The sequence below is a fragment of the Bos grunniens genome, chromosome 8 (genome assembly GCF_055505025.1).
Source record: "Bos grunniens cultivar Pamir isolate PY7600 chromosome 8, Bosgru_T2T1.0, whole genome shotgun sequence".
Lineage (NCBI taxonomy): Eukaryota > Metazoa > Chordata > Mammalia > Artiodactyla > Bovidae > Bos > Bos grunniens.
The window spans coordinates 84,028,681-84,049,848 of NC_141172.1; the positions used below are offsets into that span (position 1 = coordinate 84,028,681).

Sequence of the window (21,168 nt, forward strand, 5' to 3'; positions counted from 1 at the left end):
TGCAAACTAGTACAGCCACTATGGAGAACAGTGTGGAGATTCCTTAAAAAACTGGAAATAGAACTGCCATATGACCCAGCAATCCCACTGCTGGGCATACACACCAAGGAAACCAGAATTGAAAGAGACATGTGTACCCCAATGTTCATTGCAGCACTGTCTACAATAGCCAGGACATGGAAGCAACCTAGATGTCCATCGGCAGATGAATGGATAAGAAAGCTATGGTACATATACACAATGGAATATTACTCAGCCATTAAAAATAATATATTTGAATCAGTTCTAATGAGGTGGATGAAACTAGAGCCTATTATACAGAGTGAAGTAAGCCAGAAAGAAAAACACCAATACAGTATACTAACGCATATATGTGGAATTTAGAAAGATGGTAATGATGACCTTATGTGTGAGACAGCAAAAGAGACACAGATGTAAATAACAGTCTTTTGGACTCTGTGGGAAAAGGCAAGGGTGGGATGATTTGAGAGAATAGCATTGAAACATGTACATTATCTTATGTGAAACAGATCGCCAGTTAAGGTTTGATGCGTGAGACAGGGTGCTCAGAGCTGGTGCAATGGGATGACCCTAAGGGATGGGATGGGGAGGGAGGTGGGAGAGGGGTTCAGGATGGGGAACACGTGTACACCCATGGCCGATTCATGTCAATGTATGGCAAAAACTACTACAATATTGTAAAGTAATTAGCCTCCAAGTAAAATAAATTAATTAATTTAAAAGAAAAAAATGGGCATAGAAGGAACCTATCTTAACATAATAAAGGCCATATGCAACAAACCCACAGCAAACATTATTCTCAATGGTGAGAAACTGAAAACATTCCCTCTAACATCAGGAACAAGACAAGGATGTCCACTCTTGCCATTTGTATTCAACATAGTTCTGGAAGTCCTAGCTATGGTAATCAGAGAAGAGAAAGAAATAAAAGGAATCTAGATTGGAAAGGAAGAAGTAAAACTCTCACTATTTGTAGATGACATGATACTGTACATAGAAAACCCTAAAGATACCATCAGAAAATCACTAGAACTAATCGGTGAATTTAGTATAGGCACAGGATACAAAATCAATACACAGAAATCACTTGCATTCCTATATACTGACAACGAGAAATCAGAGAAATAAAGAAATCAATTCTATTTACCATTGCAACTAAAAGAATAAAATACCTAGGAATAAACCTGCCTAAGGAGACAAGTCCATTCTAAAGATCAGCCCTGAGTGTTCTTTGGAAGGAATGATGCTAAAGCTGAAACTCCAGTACTTTGGCCACCTGATGTGAAGAGTTGACTCATTGGAAAAGACTCTGATGCTGGGAGGGATTGAGGGCAGGAGGAAAAGGGGATGACAGAGGATGAGATGGCTGGATGGCATCACCGACTCGATGGACATGAGTTTGAGTGAACTCCAGGAGTTGGTGATGGACAGGGAGGCCTGGCGTGCTGCAATTCATGGGGTTGCAAAGAGTCGGACACGACTGAGTGACTGGACTGAACTGAACTGAAGGAGACAAAAGAGCTATATGCAGAAAACTATAAGACACTAATGAAAGAAATCAAAGATGACATAAACAGATTGAGGGATATTCCATGCTCCTGGGTTGGAAGAATCAATATTGTGAAAATGACTATACTACCAAAAGCAATATACAGATTCAATGCAATCCCTATCAAATTACCAATGGCATTTTTCACAGAATTGAAGCAAAAAAATTCACAATTCAAATGGAAACACAAAAGCAATCTTGGGAAAGAAGGATGGAGCTGGAGGAATCAACTCACCTGATTTCAATACTACAAAGCTACAGTCATCAAGACAGTATGGTACTGTCACAAAAATAGAGGTATAGACCAATAGAACAGGATAGAGTCTGGAGATAAACCCACACACATATGGGTGCCTTATCTTTGACAAAGGAGGCAAGAATACACAACGGGAAAAAAAATTGTCTCTTCAATAAGTTGTGCTGGAAGAACTGGACAACTAAGTGCAAAAGAATGAAATTAGAGCAGCTCCTAACACTATCCAGAAAGATAAAATTAAGATGGATTAAAGATCTAAATGTCATTTATTTTGTTGCTCAAATTATTCCGGCTGTGGCAAGTAGGAGCTCCTTCACGTCAAGTCCTGATTTCTGTTGACAATCTATTTTGTTCGTTTGAGCATTTCCTTTCTTTCTGGTGCCATAACTTCAGGCACATTTTGTATTTTCAGGACAAGGAAGGTATGCTCAGGGGTCTGTGCTGGGTTGAGCTGCCCTGGGCTGCAGGGGTAAAAGGCTGGCAGCTGGAAATCAGGTGGAATTGGCAGCCCTCAGGTTCAAGTCCCCAGGCCCTCTGCAGGTACAGATGAAATCTGGAGCTTGGGGACATCAGGGCAGGGTCTAAGTTGGATTCTTTGTCCATAGATGCTCTTCTTGGCTAAGTGAAGGAAGTGTTCAAAATTGAAATTTGTAATCTGTTTTTTCCAAGAAAGAGTTGTTCTAGGTTTTAAACATCATATTCTCAGAGGATTGAATTTCAGTAGCTGAAGCTGAAATCGCACTTGTCATCATTTAAGTTCATAATGAAAACATGTCACCAGAACTCTTCCAAATTTTGCCAAACTTCTCACTAATGCTTTTTCCCTTTTTGGGATCCCGCACTTCTTTTGTTATTTCTCCTGAATCTCCCCTGGATTGTCATGATGTCTGGGTCTTTCCTTGACTTTCTGATCTAGATTAAAGTATATCTCTCTGGATAAGATAAAGCAGTACACTGAGTCCCTTGGACTTCAAGGAGAACAAACAAGTCAATCATAATATATATTCATTGGAAGGACTGATGCTGAAGCTGAAGTTCCAATACTTTGGTCACCTAATACAAAGAGCCAGCTCATTAGAAAAGACCCTGGTGCTTGGAAAGATTGAAGGCAGGAGAAGAAAGGGATGACAGAGGACAAGACTGTTGGATGGCATCACTGACTCAATGGACAAGAGTTTGAGCAAGCTCAGGAGATGGTGAAGGATAGGGAAACCTGGTGTGCTGCAGTCCATGGGGTTGCAAAGAGTTGGATGTGACTGAGCGACTGAACAACATACCAAATCACTGTAGTAAGTATACTCTATGAATTACCTTATTAAAGTGATGTAACATTTTAATTTTAAAATTCTAATATTTACAACATACTAAAAAATTATTCTTTGCCTCTCCTTGAACTTCCAATGAGGAATTATGAATCAACCTAAAAACTTTCATTATCAATAACTAAACCTTTTCTTTTTTTTTTCTCAGTATCATTCTATTGGTGATGACAATTGAACAATACACATAAAACATAACTGTTCTTGAGTAACTAATAATTGTCAAAGATTATAATTGTACAATATTGAGAACTTTAGCACAAAATATAATTATTGGAGGACAATTCCTCTACGATATTTGTGGCCTCTGCCACACATTATCATGAGTCTGCCACAGGTATACATATGTCCCCTCCTTCCTGAACACCCTAAGGAACATATTAGCACATTCTCTTTGCAAGTTGTTTTGATGCTACCACAAGTGTACATGTATAGATAAATTCATAGAGTGAAAAGTGAAGACTTTGAGGTTTCAAACCCACTGTGTCCTCCCAGGCCCCTCACCAAGGGGACTTCAGTGGGCATTTGTAGGCCTGCAGACATTGAATTATGAAGATGTTAATGAGATCCTGGGCAGGGGAGTGAAGGACACTCAGGTCCGGTGGGAAGCTGAGACACCACTTCTCAAGGTGTTGGCGAACTGGGCCAGGAAAGATGGCTGGCCTCGCAGTTTTCTGCTTCACACCCGTGCCCTAGGTCTGCTCAGTGCTGGCCAGTTGTGGTTTTGGCACTTTCAAAAGTATATGACACACCATTCAGTCCAGGCTTATCACTTACAGAGGAAATGACCTCAGCAAGGCATGTATCTCCTTGGTGATCTTGGCAGAAAACTCCATGATGACTGTATTCACCTTACTCACCTTACAGGTGCACAGCTGGAAACAAACAAGTAAGTCTGTGTCACATTCACGGACAGGGCTCAGGGGAGCTGACACACCCTGAGGATCCAGGCTTCAGTTAGCATTCTCCAAATGAGGGGTGCAGGCAGGTATGAGCGTAAAATGTGAGTGTGGAGGCAAGCCTGAATGTGAGAGGCACACACACCCCCTACACCCATAGTCTCCAAACAAAGGACTCTTTAAGCAGATGAGTATTCCTTGTAGGCATGTGTTAAATGTCCGCACACTACATCATTGTGGTGATGAAGCATTTTAAATGCCCTGTTGCCACAGAATCTTCTAAAAAAGTCTGCAAGAGAGAAGGTGGGTGGCAGAGGTGTTCAGAACAAGAAACAAGGCCCCTCACAGCCTGCCAGGGCCTCCTCCTTTGCCCATGGTTGTAGAGACTCCCTGGCCCTACAGGTCCCACCAGCTCCTCGCCCACCCTCCCCCACCCTTCCTGTTACCATGGTGACAGTCGGCATCCCAGGCTGCGGGCTGCGGGCTGCACTCCCCTCACCCCTCCTGCTGGCTCTGGAGGAGCAGGCGGGCTTTGTCAGGGCTCAGCGTCTCCCTGCAGCTGTGAGATTAGACAGAGAAGAAAAGAGGCTGCCGTGGGTGCCACTGGGGCCCCTTGAGGCCTGGAACAGGGAGGCAGGGCCACTCCAGACCACCAGCCCCGAGCTCGTGGGGTTCCTGCCAGCCTCACCCTGGACTAACTGCCCACAGCACAGCGTGCCCAGAAGGAGGAGGCCCGCGGCACCCCAGCGTGGGAGACTGGGGTGACATCCTGCTCCTTGGTGACCTGCTTGGGGTCTCAGGCAGCAAGCTGTCCCAGGCAGGAGTGGCCAATGGGGCTGCCCAGGCCTGTGGGTACCCCCTGGCTCTGCTTGTTTGTGAGTTTCATGGGTTTGCTCGCCAAGGGAAGGCGGTGAGTAGACCAATGTCTGAAAAGGGGAGAGTTTTTCTCGTTTCGGGTGGTGTTGAAGTCCTGGGTGTCACTTCCCTGGGCTCCTTGGGTGCTGTATTCTCCGGGGTTGTCGGGCTGGGTTGGAGCGCTCCTGCTGTGTGACTTGAGGAGGGGTCTGCCTCCATTTGACCGCACCAGGGTCTAGGCTGACAGCCTGGGCTGGCTTTGCTGAGGGGTCCCTGGCTCTTGAACAAAATTGTCCAGAGTATTTTTTGAACAAATGCAGAATGTTGGGTTCTGTGATGGGACCTGGTTTAATTCTGAATTTCCCTCACCCTCACCCCACTCTTTCTTTTTTCCCCCTTTTTAAATGGATGGGAAGGGAATAGACTGGGTGCTTTAGAAATACCCCTGCATGAGGTTGCCATGATAACAGGGATTTCATATGTCAGGATTGTCTTTTTTTTTTTAAGTAGACTTGTTATTTTAGTTTTAGGTTCACAGCAAAACTGAGGGGCAGGTACAGAGATTTCTCATATAACTCCCAGCTGCTTCTCCCTACCTCCCCCATTATCAGCCTCCCTCACCAGGATGGTGCGTCTGTTACAACTGATGAACCTACTTCAACACATCATGATCACCCAGAGTCCACGTTTTACATTAGGGTTCACTCTAGGTGTGAACGTTCGGTGGGCTTGGACAAATAGCAGGTATCCACCTTTATAGTATTGCACAGTGTAGTTTCACTGCCCTAAAAATCCTTTGTACTCCACCTAGTCATCCCTCCTCCCTTAAACCCCGGCAAGTCCTAACTCCAGTAATTTTTCCAGAATGTCACACTGTTGGACTCATACAGTATGTTACCTTTTCAGATTGGCTTCTGTCACTTAGTAACCTTCATTTTAGGTTCCAGAGTTGTCTTATTATTTCTTTCTCTTTCTCACTTACTTTCTTCTAGATTAGGAAAACCAGCCCTTCAGATAAATGTGGATAAGGGGATTTTTTTCTTTAAAGAGAGTGTAAAGTGCTTATTCCCAGGTTCTTGGTGACCCCAGGCTGTCCCTGGCTCTTTGATGGTGTGTTCCCTGTCTACATCTATGAATCAGGACAGTGAGAAGGTCTAAGCTGTCATTGTGGGTTTCTAGGGTGACTGGGGGATGCAGCATCACAGCTTGAATTAGCTTGAAGTAAAAAGAGTGAGTCGGTGAGGGGGGTCTGTGCGCACATGTGCTCAGACTCAATTCAAATGACAGCAGCTCACCTCAACCCCAGATAGGCTGTTCACGAGAGGTGATATTGTGCAGGCTTATTTTGTGGCTTTTCCTTCCGTGTCTAGCCAGTTGGTCAGCTGAAGGCCAGCTGTCTTTGGATGCAGGGCCTGCTCTGTGTAGACAAGAGGGTGACGGGCAAGCCAGGTTGGGCTGGATCCCACTGGCACAGAGAACCCATCAGGCAGAGCTTGGGTTGGGCGTGTTTCCTCATCTGCACTTTGGGGGATCTTGACAGCTCATCCTCCGGCCCTTAGTGGCTCGCTCGGTGACCTCAGTTAGGGCTGTGGGGGGCCTGGCCCTGCCCTAGGCACCAGGAACAGACCAGCTCACACAGGTCTGGGGGGCTCAGAGCAGGACACATCTGCCTGCCGTGTGGGCGGGGGGAGCACACACCACCAGTGCTTCAGTTCTCCCAGGTGTCCAGTGGTGCTTAGTATGTATGAAAGGAGCTGAGGGGTGCACTCTGCGGCAGATGCAGCCTGTCTGACTGAAGCATCTGCCCGGACTGAGGGGACACCCTACCCAAGCTCTTGGGCACCAGTTCTGCCTCACTCCTATAGCTTCAGGCTAGCTTTGGGGGCATCCACCTTCTCCGGGACATCCGGACATCCGGGACACCCACAGCTCAGCATTCCCAGCCCACCCGAGGCCACCAGGTGTCTATGTGGTCCAACTGTGTCCAGTGAGAGGTGAGGCACCTGTGTTTGCAGCAGTCTGTCTGGGAAGAACCGAGAAGCCATGCCTTCTGGGCCAGAACCCGCCCCCTGTGTACACTGCTGCACCCGTGCCCTCCACATGCTGCCAAGGAACGTGGTCCTCCTGTCCTCACTCCATGCTCACTGAGAGGCTGTCAGCCATCTGCTGCCCCGGGGCCACAGGCAAGATCCCTGTTAGAGCTCGACTAACTGACTAGCCAGTCACTGTGTGCATGTGTGTATGCTCAGTCGCTCAGTCGTGTCTGACTCTGTGTGACCCTGTGGACTGCAGCCCGCCAGGCTCCTCTGTCCATGGGATTCTCCAGGCAAGAATACTGGAGTGGGTTGCCATGCCCTCCTCCAGGGGATCGTCCCAACCCAGGGATCGAACCCAGATCTCTTATGTCTCCTGCATTGGTGGGCAGGTTCTATACCACTAGCAGCACCTGGGAAGCCCCCAGTCAGTCACTACCCAACTACGAACCAACTAGTTGACTTCCCTCCTTCTCTGTTCTCTCCCTTTCCCTCCTTTTCCTCCTTCCTCCTTTCCCTCTCTCCTTCTCTCCCACCTTTCATAAGAGCTGGATGTATTTGCAGACAGAACTCGTGAGTGTGTCGAAGGGTGGAGTGTGAAGCCGCATGATCGAGTTGTATAGGAGTTCTGGACTTGGGCCCACCCTTGCAAGAACCTGGGTGTTGAAAGAAGGTAGGGGAGAGCGGAGGGCTCTGCACCAGTGAGCTCAATTTGGCCAGTTTAGTCCAAGTCCTCGCCCTACTTCCAGGTCAGATTCTTATGACTTATTAGAACCTGTGAGCATTCTTTAGTCTAAAGAGTGGAACCCAGAAACACACCCAAGGAGCCCACTCAGAGGGGGTCTGAGGAGTGGGAGCCCTTAAATGACCACCCACCCTCCTGGCTGCCCCTCCCAGCTTTCTGCCCCCTGCAGGAACAAGGGAGAGGGGACAGCATGGGAGCAGATGGCTCACTCCACCTTGGCCTGGCTCTGGGGTGAGAGCTCTGTCGAGTGTGTTTTGAGAGAATTCCAATGGACTTGCTAGAGATCCAATTGGGGATTTTAAAAATGAGAAGTTACTAGTGATATATGCTTGAATAGATGAACAGGGAAGGCCTGTGTTCTCCTGGTACATTATTTTATATCTCAGAATATTCCAGGAGGACTGTGCTGGATGAGGCCAGAATTTTTTGTTGAATGCATCTTATGCTGAATTTAGAGTCTCCTAAAATAAACTGGCATCCCATGCAGATGTGGGGTTATAGCTGTCTACTCCCATGTTCTTAACATCATGTCTAAAGGACCCCTCATAGCTGCTGCTCTGACTGCAAATTGGATAAAACTGCAGGCCTCTAAATATAAGCTTGGGGCCTCCTGATCAGCAGGCTGTGACTTTTCAGCAGCCTGTGCTGCTTCTCCAAAAATGGGTGCAGGAGAGCATGGCTGTTACTGTTTTGTCCTAGATGATTGGTCAAGGAACCCTGGTGTGGATGGGGTCTAGCCAGTGTCCTCCTGTGGGGATACATCACGTGCAGGGAGTATCCTCGGGAACAGCTGAAATGGTAGCCTTTCTTCCTAAAGTCAGGACCTGCTGCTGAGAAGCTCCTCCCTCGCTTCCCCACTCCCTACATATATGAGGAGCCTAAGAGCTTCTGTGGCAAAGTGGGCAACTGCTGTCTCTTCTCCCCATCATCCTCTGTCTTAAACCAAGCTTCAAAAAATTTTGTCTGCAAAATAAACTATGCTGCCTAAAAAATAATCAATTGCAGGAGTAGGCAGATGCTCCCAGCCCGATATTGCCTCCTGAGACTGTCCCTCAGCTTCGTGCTGTGCTTAGTCACTCAGTGGTGTCCAACCCCATGAACTGTAGCCCACCAGGCTCCTCTGTCAATGGGGATCTCCAGGCAAGAATACTGGAGTGGGTTTCCATGCCCTCCTCCAGAGAATCTTCCCAACCCAGAAACGGAACCCAGATCTCTCGCATTGCAGGCAGATTCTTCACCATCTGAGCCATCAGGGAAGGCCTGTCCCTCCGCTTCAGAGCCCTGCTAAGGGACACTTAGGTCCTCTCCCCTTTCCCTCCCCTCATTCTTCCCTCCCTTCACTCGTTTTTTTTTTTTTTTTTTTACTAGGACAGTGGTGCTGTGAGTAGATTCCAGTTCTCTCTAGCTATCTTCTCCCAGAGCTGCCAGCATATCAGTGCCCTGAAAGGAAGCCCTCTAAATAAGCAGAGCTGTTGCGTTCTGAACTGCCTTTGGTTGATCAGGAGCAAAGATGAAGGAACTGAACAGGAAAGAAAGAGTCCAAGTGACTGTGCAAATGCCACCAGGCCAACTCTGATGTGGGTGGAGCCTGAGCATGCAGAGGAGACCCTAATCTCCCTGGGCTCAGCCATGTTCTGCTTGAGGCTGTGCAGTTGCCAGAACAATGTTGGAATCACTCTGTATCCAGACACCTGGACCTGAAGAGTGGGGCAAGGCCACTCTTATTTCCTTACTCCTTCATGTAGCTCTTTATTTACACAATGACATTTTTTTTTCTTACAGGGTTAAAAAAAAAAAAAGCGTCCCAGACACAGCACTTTCCTTTCAGTGTCGATCATCAGAGCTCTTTGTTAAAGATAAGAGGTTGCTTCCACTTCAGGCTTGAATGTCACTGCAGCCTATGCCAGGGCCTCTCTGTAATTATCCTGTCCTGTCTGGAAAGCTCTTAAATGCCACTTCATCTAAGGGCTTGAGGCCGAGATTGCTTCTCCAGTGCGATGCCAAAGGCTCCTCTTGGCTGAGATGACTAAACTGTCAAATATTTTTAGAGCAAGTCTTCTTTTAAAAAATAAATAAGAAAAGTAAAGTGAGTGATGATTAATCAGCTCCTCACTGCCTCCACCTTGGCATCTGACATACAATTTTCCCAGGGAGTCCCTGTAGCCTCGCGTTGGGGTGAAGGGGCTCCCCCACTGTCATCTGGCCAGGATGTGGCCTCTCAGGACCTGTGTTCACCCTCCTAGCTGCCTGATTGATGGTGCAAATGGGTGAAGTTCCTCAAGTTTAGGAAAAATTTTCTGCCTTTGAACAAAACATACTTTCAGTTTAGAGCAATCTAGAAAGCTTTTTGCAAAAACATGTTCTCGGAAAGCAGAATTACATTCAGAGTCCTTTCTTTTGGAATTGCTTGACCACATTTTTCCTCAGAGAGATTTAGGACAGCTAAGTAGAAATTAAAATTTCCATACGTAAACAGACATGGAGACAGCTGGCTCTGACTCTGTAATGACTGGAAGTTTTGAATCTTGAAAGAGCATGGAGATTTTATTAGCTTATTTTTAAATAGGTTGGCTTTTCTCCCAATTGCAAATATAATACATGTTCTTCATAGAAATTTAGATATTACTGAGAAGCGTTGAGAAGAGGAAACCCAGAAGCTCACCACCTGAAAGTGGCAAGATTTATGTGGGCCTGGAAAGATTTCCCTCTTCCTTTCCTGGGTCTTGTCTACTGATAAGTGGAATATTCATCAGAATTTGTCATTGGGGCCTGAAAGCTGACAAAGTTGCCCCCCCTATCCAAAGCTTCTTGGATTCTCATCCCAGCCTCCCGTCCAGCTGTTTTGGTGATGTTGCCCAGCTTGTTGAAGGAAGTACAGTGTTGGACACTGTGTCCCATCCTTGGGGCCTGGCAGTGCCCCCAGTGCCTGCTGCTGTGTGTCCCATGGGACCGGTGAGTGGAAGAGGCACAGGCACAGGACCCACTTGTGCCAGTGTTTCTCTCCTTCCAAATGATTTCACTTAGCATAATACTCTGAAAGTCTAAACGTGTTATTGGAAATGGTAAGGTTTCATCTTTTTTATGGCTGAGTAACATTTCATTCATGGTGACTGGAGCCATGAAATTAAAAGATGTTTGCTCCTTGGAGGAATAGCTATGACAAACCTAGACAGCGTATCAAAAAGCAGAGACATCACTCTGCCAACAAAGGTCAGTATAGTCAAAGCTATGGTTTTTCCAGTAGTCGTGTATGGATGTGAGAGTTGGACCATAAAAGAACGCTGAACACTGAAGAACTGATGCTTTTGAATTGTGGTGCTGGAGAAGATGTTTGAGAGTTCCTTGGACAGCAAGGAGTTCACACCAGTCAATTCTAAAAGAAATCAACCCTGGATATTCATTGGAAAGACTGATGCTATAGCTGAAGCTCCAATGCTTTGGCCACCTGATGTAAAGGGCCAACTAATTGAAAAAGACCCTGATGATGGTAAAGATCGAAGGCAAAAGGAGAATAGGGTGGCGATGGTTAGATAACATCACCAACTCAAAGACATGAATTTGAACAGACTCTAGGAGATAGTAAAGGACAGGGAAGCCTGGTGAGATGCAGTCCACGGAGCAGACATGACTTAGTGATTGAAAAAAGTTTTCATTTTGTGTGTGTATATGTATATATATATATATATATATTCCATTGTGTATATATCTCTATCTGATTGAAAAAATTTTTCATTTTGTATGTGTGTGTGTGTATATATATATATTCCATTGTGTATATATCTCTATCTGTGTATATATCTCTATCTGTCTGTCTCTATCATATCTTCTTTATCCATTCATCTATCATGGAATATTTAGTTTGCTTCCATATCTTGGCCATTATAAATAATGCTGCAGTTTATATGCAGCAATGCTCCTATGTTTATAGGAGTGTCCAAATTAGTGTTTTTGTTTTTCTCAGAAAAATGCCCAGGAGTAGAATTGCTGGATGATATGGTAGTTCTGTATTTAATTTTTTGAGTTCTATATTTAATTCTTTTACTGTTTTTCATAGTGGCTGCACAAGTTTACTTTCTCACCAACAGAGCATGAGGGTTCCCTTTTCTCCACATCCTTCCTAAAACACTTGTTATTTGTTATCTTTTTGATAACAGCCATTCTGACAGATGTGAGGTAATATCTCTTTATGGTTTTTACTTGCATTTCCCTGATGATTAGTAATGTTGACCATCTTTTCATGTGTCTGTTGACCATCTGTATGTCTTTGGAGAAAAAAATTCTATTCAAGTCTTCTTCCCATTTTTTTAATCAGGGTGATGTTGAGTTTTGAGTTTTTTTGTATCTTTTGGATATTAACCCCTTATCAGATATATGGTTTGTAAATATCTCCTCCCATTCAGTAGGCAAGATTTTCATTTTGTGGATAGCTTCCTTCACTGTGCAAAAGCTTTTTAATTTGATGCAACTTCCTGTGCTTATTTTTGCTTTTGTTTCTCTTGCTTGAGGAGACATATCCAATAAATATTTCTAAGACTGATGTCAAAGAGGATACTGTCTATGTTTTCTTCTAAGAATTTTATGGTTTCAGGTCTTACATTTAAACCTTTAGACCGTTTTGCATTTATTTTACTATATGGTGTAACATAGTTCACTTTGGTTCTTTTGCACTTAGCTGTCCAGTTTTCCTAACGTCATTTATTGGGCTATCTTTTACCTATTGTATATTCTTGCTTCCTTTGCCATAGAGTAATTGATCATTTAAGTGTGGGTTCATTTCTGGGCTCTCTATTCTGTTCTATTGATCTTTGTGGCTGTTTTTGTGCCTGTACCATACAGCTTTGATTACTGTAGCTTTGTAGTATAGTCTGAAGTCAGGGAACCTGATAATTTCAACTATGTTCTCTCTCAAGATTGTTTTTGCTATTCAGGGTCTTTTGTGTTTCCGTACAAACTTTAGAATTATTTGTTCTTTTTCTGTGAAAAATAACAATGATATTTTCATAGAGATTGCAGTGAATGTGTAGATTGCCCTGGGTAGAATGATTATTTTAACAATATTAATTCTTCTAGTCCAGGAGCACAGTATATCTTTCCATTTGTGTTGCCTTAAATTTCTTTCATCATGTTTAGAGTTTTTTGAGTATGGATCTTTTACCTCCTTATTTAGATTTATTCTTGGGTGCTTTTGTTCTTTTTAATGAAATTATAAATGGGTTTGTTTTCTTAAGTTCTCTTTCTGATAGTTCATTGTGACCATATAGGAATCCAACCAATTCCTGTATATTAATTCCATATCCAGCAACGTTACTGAATTCATTTACTAGTTCCCATAGCTTTTTGGTGGTATCTTTAGGATTTTTTATAAAGTAAGTTTCCTACATACAAACAAACTCCATTCTGAGAGTATGTTCATAAGTCCAATTTGTTCATAAGTCCAACAAAGTTAGCCTCAGTGCAGTTCAGACGTTCACTCGTGTCCAACTCTTTGTGACCTCATGAACTGCAGCACGCCAGGCTTCCCTGTCCATCACCAACTCCCGGAGCTTGCTCAAACTCATGTCTGTTGAGTCAGTGATGTCATCCAACCATCTCATCCTCTGTCGTCCCCTTCTCCTCCTACCTTCAATCTTTCCCAGCATCAGGGTCTTTTCCAATGAGTCAGTTCTTCCCATCACATGGCCAAAATACTGAAGTTTCAGCTTCAACATCAGTCCTTCCAATGAATATTCAGGACTGATTTCCTTTAGGATGGACTGGTTGGATCTCCTTGCAGTCCAAAGGACTCTCAAGAGTCTTCTCCAACACCATAGTTCAAAAGCATCAATTCTTTGGCACTCAGTTTTCTTTATAGTCCAACTCTCACATCCATACATGACTACTGGAAAACCCATAGCCTTGACTAGACAGACCTTTGTTGGCAAAGTAATGTCTCTGCTTTTTAATATGCTGTCTAAGTTGGTCATAACTTTTCTTCCAAGGAGTAAGCGTCTTTTAATTTCATGGCTGCAGTCACCAGCTACAGTGATTTTGGACCTCCCCAAAATAAAGTCTGTCACTGTTTCCATTGTTTCCCCATCTATTTGCTGTGAAGTGATGGGACCAGATGCAATGATCTTAGTTTTCTACATCATACTCAATGGTGAAAAGCTGAAAGCATTTACTCTAAGATCAGGAACAAGACAAGAATGCCCATTCTCACTACTTTTGGGCAACACAGTATTGGAAGTCCTAGCCACAGCAATTAGACAAGAAAGAGAAACAAAATGAATCCAAACTGGAAAGAAAGAAGTAAAGCTGTCACTGTTTAAAGATGACATGATACTATATATAGTAAATCCCCTACATACAAATAGTCAAGCTGCAAACTTTCAAAGATATGAATGTGCATTCCCTCAACATCAGGGGCGAATTAAAGTGAAACTTGCCCTCCATCTCCTATTGCTGGTGATCCTTCAGCCCTACCATCTCTCACCTCCTCTACCTCCTCCAGTTAATGATTCTTCTTGTCTGTTCACTCGATGCCAGACCCAGTATGCTAGCTGTTGTATGTACTTTTCAGTTACTGTGAAGTTAAAAATGTTTTCTTTATTTTGTGTGTTTATTTTAGTTGAGTACCCAACTAACACAATGGGCCATATAGTTCAGTTCAGTCGCTCAGTCGTGTCCGACTCTTTGCGGCCCCATGAATCGCAGCACGCCAGGCCTCCTTGTCCATCACCAACACCCGGAGTTCACTCAGACTCACGTCCATTGAGTCGGTGATGCCATACAGTCATCTCATCCTCTGTCATCCACTTCTCCTCCTGCCCCCAATCCCTCCCAGCATCAGAGTCTTTTCCAATGAGTCAACTCTTTGCATGAGGTGGCCAAAGTACTGGAGTTTCAGCTTTAGCATCAGTCCTTCCAAAGAAATCCCAGGGCTGATTTCCTTCAGAATGGACTGGTTGGATCTCCTTGCAGTCCAAGGGACTCTCAAGAGTCTTCTCCAACACCACAGTTCAAAAGCATCAATTCTTTGGCACTCAGCCTTCTTCACAGTCCAACTCTCACATCCATACATGACCACAGGAAAAACCATAGCCTTGACTAGATGGACCTTTGTTGGCAAAGTAATGTCTCTGCTTTTCAATATGCTATCTAGGTTGGTCATAACTTTCCTTCCAAGGAGTAAGTGTCTTTTAATTTCCTTGCTGCAGTCACCATCTGCAGTGATTTTGGAGCCCAAAAAAATAAAGTCTGACACTGTTTCCACTGTTTCCCCATTTATTTCCCATGAAGTGATGGGACCGGATGCCATGATCTTCGTTTTCTGAATGTTGAGCTTTAAGCCAACTTTTTCACTCTCCACTTTCACTTTCATCAAGAGGCTTTTTAGTTCTTCTTCACTTTCTGCCATAAGGGTGGTGTCATATGCATATCTGAGGTTATTGATATTTCTCCCGGCAATCTTGATTCCAGCTTGTGTTTCTTCCAGCCTAGCATTTCTCATGATGTTCTCTGCATATAAGTTAAATAAGGAGGGTGACAATATACAGCCTTGACATACTCCTTTTCCTATTTGGAACCAGTCTGTTGTTCCATGTCCAGTTCTAACTGTTGCTTCCTGACCTGCATAGATTTCTCAAGAGGCAGGTCAGGTGGTCTGGTATTCTCATCTCTTTCAGAATTTCCCACAGTTTATTGTGATCCACACAGTCAAAGGCTTTGGCATAGTCAATAAAGCAGAAATAGATGTTTTTCTGGAACTCTCTTGCTTTTTCCATGATCCAGCGGATGTTGGCAATTTGATCTCTGGTTCCTCTGCCTTTTCTAAAACCAGCTTGAGCATCAGGAAGTTCATGGTTCACGTATTGCTGAAGCCTGGCTTGGAGAATTTTGAGCATTACTTTACTAGCATGTGAGATGAGTGCAATTGTGTGGCTATATAGTACTGTACTGTAATAAGTTTATAATACTTTTCACATAAATGATACATGAAAATAAACACACAAAATAAAACATTTTTAAATCTTACAGTAACTGAAAAGTACAGTACAACAGCTAGCATACTGGGTCTGGCATCGAGTGAACAGACAAGAAGAATCATTAACTGGAGGAGGTAGAGGAGGTGAGAGATGGTAGGGCTGAAGGATCACCAGCAATAGGAGATGGAGGGCAAGTTTCACTTTAATTCGCCCCTGATGTTGAGGGAATGCACATTCATATCTTTGAAAGTTTGCAGCTTGACTATTTGTATGTAGGGGATTTACTATATATAGTATCATGTCATCTTTAAACAGTGACAGCTTTACTTCTTTCTTTCCAGTTTGGATTCATTTTGTTTCTCTTTCTTGTCTAATTGCTGTGGCTAGGACTTCCAATACTGTGTTGCCCAAAAGTAGTGAGAATGGGCATTCTTGTCTTGTTCCTGATCTTAGAGTAAATGCTTTCAGCTTTTCACCATTGAGTATGATGTAGATTCTTGAAATTTTCTTTGTAGACAATCATGTCATCTGTAAATATGGACATTTTTATTTCTCCCATTCTGTTATGGATACATTTTAGTTCCTTGCCTTTATTGAGCTAGCTAAGGAATCTACCACTCTGATGAATAAGAATGCAGATATCCTTGCCTCATTCTCATTCTTAAGGAGAACTATGGGCTGTATTGTGTCCCACAAAATTTACATGTTAAAATCCTAATCTTCAGTACCTCAGAATGTTACTGTATTTGGCGATTGAGCCTTTATAGAGGTATAATTAAATTAAAATGAGGTCTTGCAAGTGGTAACCCTAATCCAATATGACTGGTGTCTTTATAAGAAGAAGAGATTAGGATATAGACACACACAAATAGATGAAACGCCATGTAAGGATGCAGAGAGAAGACTGTCATCTCCAAGCCATGGAAAAGGCCTCAGGAGAAACCAGCCCTACTGACACATGAATCTCAGACTTTAACCTCCGAAACTATGAGATAATAAATTTTTGTTATTGTTTCTATGGTATTTCGTCATGGCAGCTCAAGCAAACTAATACCCACCCTCTCAACCCAGAGCCCCAGAGATTATCACTACTTCAACTTCATAGACTAGTACTGCCTGTTCTTGAACTTCATCAAAACCAGCCTTTTCTGCTTGGCTTATTTTGAGATACATCCATATCATCGGTTATGTCAGTAATTCATTCCTTTTTGCTTCATATTATGGCTATACCACCCTTCATTTATTCATTCTCCTGTGGCCACTTGGGTCTTTTTCCAGTTTTGAACTATTATGAACAGGGCTTCTATAGACTTTTGTGACAAAAATGGAGGTCTTTGTGTGGACAAATGTTTTCTCTTGGGTAGACCCCCTAGGAGTGCCATTGTTGGGTCTTAGGGCAAATGTATGTTTAACTTCATAAGAAAATTCCAAGCAGTTTTCCAAAGCAGTTGTAAAATTTTATGCTTCCACCAACACTATATGAGATTTGTTTGCTCAGCATTCTTGTCAACACTTAGTATTCTCAGTCTTTTACATTGTAGCCCTTCTGGTGGGGCATGGTGATATCTCATTGTGAAATTAATTTGCATTTCCCTGATGGCAGGTGATGTTGAGCACTTTCCTGTGTGCTTTTTGTCTATTTAAATAACTTAGTTGAGTACTTACTTTAGTCTTTCCTCAAAAAATTGTTTTCATTAGATCACTTGCCTTTTTTTCTTATTTGATTTGTAGGAATCTTTTTTTTTCTTTTAACTTACCGTTAGCTGAAGGAAAATTGCTTCACAATATTGTGTTGACCTCTGCCATACATTAACACGAGTCAGTCATAGATATACATGTGACCCCTCCCTCTTTAACCTCCTTCCCACCTCCACCCCCCATCCCACTCCTCTAGGTTGTTACAGAGCTCCAGTTTGAGTTCCCTGAGTCATACAGTAAATTCCCATTAGTTATCTGTTTTACACATGGTAGTATATATGCTTCCATGTTACTCTCTCCATTTGTCCCAACCTGTCCTTCCTCCCCCACTGCCGACCTGTGTCCATAAGTCTGTTCTCTATGTCTGTCTCTATTGTTGTCCTATAAATAGGTTCATCTGTACCATCTTTCTAGATTCCATATATGTGTGTTACTTCATGGGAAATAGATGGGGAAACAGTGGAAACAGTGTCAGACTTTATTTTTGGGGGCTCCAAAATCACTGCAGATGGTGATTGCAGCCATGAAATTAAAAGACATTTACTCCTTGAAGGGAAAGTTATGACCAACCTAGATAGCATATTGAAAAGCAGAGACATTTCTTTGCCAATAAAGGTCTGTCTAGTCAAGGCTATGGTTTTTCCAGTGGTCACATATGGTTATGAGACTGTGAAGAAAGCTGAGTGCCAAAGAATTGATGCTTTTTTTTTTTTTTTTTTTTTTCTCTTTTTACTTGCAATGCTAGTGATAGAACCAAAGGCTGCTATCTATATCAAACAAGAGAAATGTAAAGAATTGATGCTTTTGAACTGTGGTGTTGGAGAAGACTCTTGAGAGTCCCTTGGACTGCAAGGAGGTCTAACCAGTCCATTCTAAAGGAGATCAGTCCTGGGTGTTCTTTGGAAGGAATGATGCTAAAGTTGAAACTCCAATACTTTGGCCACCTCATGCGAAGAGTTGACTCATTGGAAAAGACTCTGATGCTGGGAGGGATTGGGAGCAGGAGGAAAAGGGGACGACAGAGGATGAGACGGCTGGATGGCATCACTGACTCGATGGACATGAGTTTGAGTAGACTCTGGGAGTTGGTGACGGACAGGGAGCCCTGGCGTGCTGTGATTCATGGGGTTGCAAAGAGTCGGACACAACTGAGTGATTGAACTAAACTAATACAATATTTGTTTTTCTCTTTCTGACTTACTTCACTCTGTATAATAGGCTCTAGGTTCATCCACCTTATCAGAACTGACTCAAATGCATTCCTTTTTATGGCTGAGTAATATTCCATTGTATATATGTACCACAGCTTCTTTATCCATTCATCTGATGATGGACATCTAGGTTGCTTCCATATCCTAGCTATTGTAAATGGTGCTGCAGCGAACATTGGGGTACATGTGCCTTTTTCAATTTTGGTTTCCTCAGGATATATGCTAAGTAGTGGGATTGCTGGGTCATATGGTAGTTCTACTCTCAGTTTTTTGAGGAATCTCCATACTGTCTTTGTAGGAATTCTTTAAATAGTCTGGATACAAGTCATTTGTCAGGTAGATATATTACAAATGTTTTCTTTGTGTTTATGACTTGCCTTTTCATTTTCTTTTTTTTTTAATTTTCAATATCATCCATATTACTTTTTTATTTTTTTATTTTTAATTTTATTTTATTTTTAAACTTTACATAATTGTATTAGTTTTGCCAAATATCAAAATGAATCCACCACAGGTATACATGTGTTCCCCATCCTGAACCCTCCTCCCTCCTCCCTCCCCATACCATCCCTCTGGGTCGTCCCAGTGCACTAGCCCCAAGCATCCAGTATCGTGTATCGAACCTGGACTGGCAACTCGTTTCTTACATGATATTTTACATGTTTCAATGTCATTCTCCCAAATCTTCCCACCCTCTCCCTCTCCCACAGAGTCCATAAGACTGTTCTATACATCAGTGTCTCTTTTGCTGTCTCGTACACCAGGTTATTGTTACCATCTTCCTAAATTCCATATATATGTGTTAGTATACTGTATTTATGTTTTTCCTTCTGGCTTACTTCACTCTGTATAATAGGCTCCAGTTTTATCCACCTCATTAGAACTGATTCAAATGTATTCTTTTTAATGGCTGAGTAATACTCCATTGTGTATATGTACCACAGCTTTCTTATCCATTCATCTGCTGATGGACATCTAGGTTGCTTCCATGTCCTGGCTATTATAAACAGTGCTGTGATGAACATTGGGGTACACGTGTCTCTTTCCCTTCTGGTTAGGGAGCCTTTTGATGAGCACAGGTTGTTCATGTTGATGAAGTTCATTTGTCAAGTTTTTATTGTATGGCTAGTGTCTTTTCTAGCCTAAGACATTGTTGCTTATTTCGAATGCATGTATGTTTTCTCCTATTCAGTTTTAGTTTTGGTGTTTGCAGTTAAGACTGTGATTCACTTCTAGTTATTTTCACATGTGTGGTGTGAGTGGTGAGTTAAGGTTCATTTTTCCATATAGATAACCAATTAGTCCAGCTTGTTGAGAAGGTTTTCCTTTCTCATTGACAGCTGTTGGCACTTTCACTGAAAATCAGCTGACCAAGTGAATGTGAGTCCATTTCTGGACTCTATTCTGTTCCATTGACCTACTTCTCTATCTGTATGCCAATATGCTGGGAGAGAGTGAAGGACAGAGAAGCCCAGCGTGCTGTAGTCCATGGGGTCGCAAAGAGTCAAACAACTCTTTTGTTGTTGACTGAATGACAACAATGCCAATATCATCACAGTGTCTTGATTTTGAATTTAATATTATTATAGTGATCATTTTACTTAATAAATTAAATCATTTTATATTTTATAGTAAGACCTGTGCTGTGGTAATCTATTGAACTAGTTCTCTGTTGGTGGACATCCAGAACACCTCCAATTTTCACCTATTACAATTATGACTGTACTGCATGTCCTTTCTCATCTGTGTGAGCATGAAGGATTGACACCTGGAGTGGGCACGGCTGGGTGGGAGGAGGTATAAGCTGTGTGTTGCCATCCTTGTTTTGGTCGAGGCTCCAGACTGCTTTCCCCAAGATGGTGCGGAGCAGGGGAATGGTGCACCCCAGGCCCTATACTGCCCCTTTCCAAGTCGACCTCCAGTGTTTGGTGCCTCTGGAGTGCTATCTCATGTCTTGCTTCTGTGCTTTGTCATGGAGACGAACCATATGAGGAAGTAGAATTCGTTTGTTTGTTTTAATTATCTTATTCTAAGAAAGTGATTAAATGAAAAAATGGCTACAATGATTATATGGCTAGAAAAATAAAATGATACAAGAGAAATCTCACTCCTACCCCATCTTCATCCATCCCTTTCCTCTTGTTCTGTATAGACAGCCCATTTTAAACTGCTTTTAGACATTTTCAAATTTACAGAAAAATTATAAGAATTGATTCAGCAAGTGTCAACATTTTCCCATATTTAATCCCTCTTTCTCTCTGTATATATAGGCAGACTTTTTTCGGTCAGAACCATCTTCAAAAAAAAAAAAAAAACAACTTTCAGAGCTCACAGATGGAACATTTTGTGGCTAGAGACTTCCTCTTGTGTCACTCAGGCTCTGGTCATTCCATTTTAGTGACTAGCTGCATCGTCCTTTAAGGCAGTTTTGCCAGATCCCCCTCATTGTGCAAATTCCCCTCTGCAGTTGGCAGGTGGCCACGTGGTTTACCAGCAGGTCCCTCCTAGGTGGGTCTTGGTTGTTTCCAGCCTTCCTCTTAGCAGCCTGACGCAGGCTGCTGTACTTGTGCAGGTGTGTCTGCAGAACTGTGCTGCAGAATGCCCGCATTCATCAGAGA

The 21,168-nt window shown here is 43.0% G+C and overlaps 1 protein-coding gene across 2 annotated transcripts in view; it reads left to right on the top strand.

Annotated features, from left to right (window-relative positions):
* Window positions 1-4,588: 4,588 nt before the first annotated feature.
* Window positions 4,589-21,168, top strand: part of FGD3 (FYVE, RhoGEF and PH domain containing 3) — a 65,453-nt gene continuing 48,873 nt past the window's right edge. Inside the window, exon 1 of one of the 2 annotated variants that reach the window (XM_086414438.1) lies at window positions 4,589-4,954. The gene's annotated coding sequence lies outside the window, so the exon portion shown is untranslated. The remainder of the gene's footprint in view (window positions 4,955-21,168) is intronic. The other variant, XM_086414433.1, reaches the window with a different exon arrangement.